The sequence below is a fragment of the Chrysochloris asiatica genome, unplaced genomic scaffold (assembly GCF_000296735.1).
Source record: "Chrysochloris asiatica unplaced genomic scaffold, ChrAsi1.0 scaffold00359, whole genome shotgun sequence".
Classification (NCBI taxonomy): domain Eukaryota; kingdom Metazoa; phylum Chordata; class Mammalia; order Afrosoricida; family Chrysochloridae; genus Chrysochloris; species Chrysochloris asiatica.
This window is the reverse complement of record NW_006408877.1, coordinates 116176-116737: the sequence shown is the minus strand read 5'-3', so window position 1 is coordinate 116737 and position 562 is coordinate 116176.

The window sequence follows — 562 nt, the reverse complement described above, 5'->3', positions numbered from 1 at the left end:
GATTATTTCTCCAGTCTAGGAGCGGAGGTCTCTGGGACCATCAACAGAGAAGAGCCGAGAGTGGGACCCTACCAAGAGAAGCAGGGATGCCTGAGATGGAGCCAGAGACGATGACGTGGAGTGATGAAGCAGCTGGGGACTTTGGATCCAGAGAGGGAGAGGGACTGTGGGCTGAAGACTGAGGGGTGGGGGGAGGAGGAAGTGTAGAGGACAGGTTTCTAGGATATACCCTTTGGTCGGAAGATGATACATGGAGGGGATTGGAACCATGGCAATGAAATGATATATGATGGAATGAATGTAAAACTAAATTTCTCTCATGTAAACTAGCATATAATTCACAATAAAACATTTATTAAAAAAAGGAACCTAGAACCAGAGGGTGTGGAGGAAGGTTGAATCTCCACTGAGTACTGTTCAATCTGTCTGGGCGGGGCTGATGAAAGTAGATGCGGATAGGTCTCTTGTGATACACTAGTGAATAATTGTTATCAGGACTGATTGTGAGGGTTGGAAATGTAATTGTAGATGTTTTGTAGCAAAAGGAGGGGAGTGATTGACT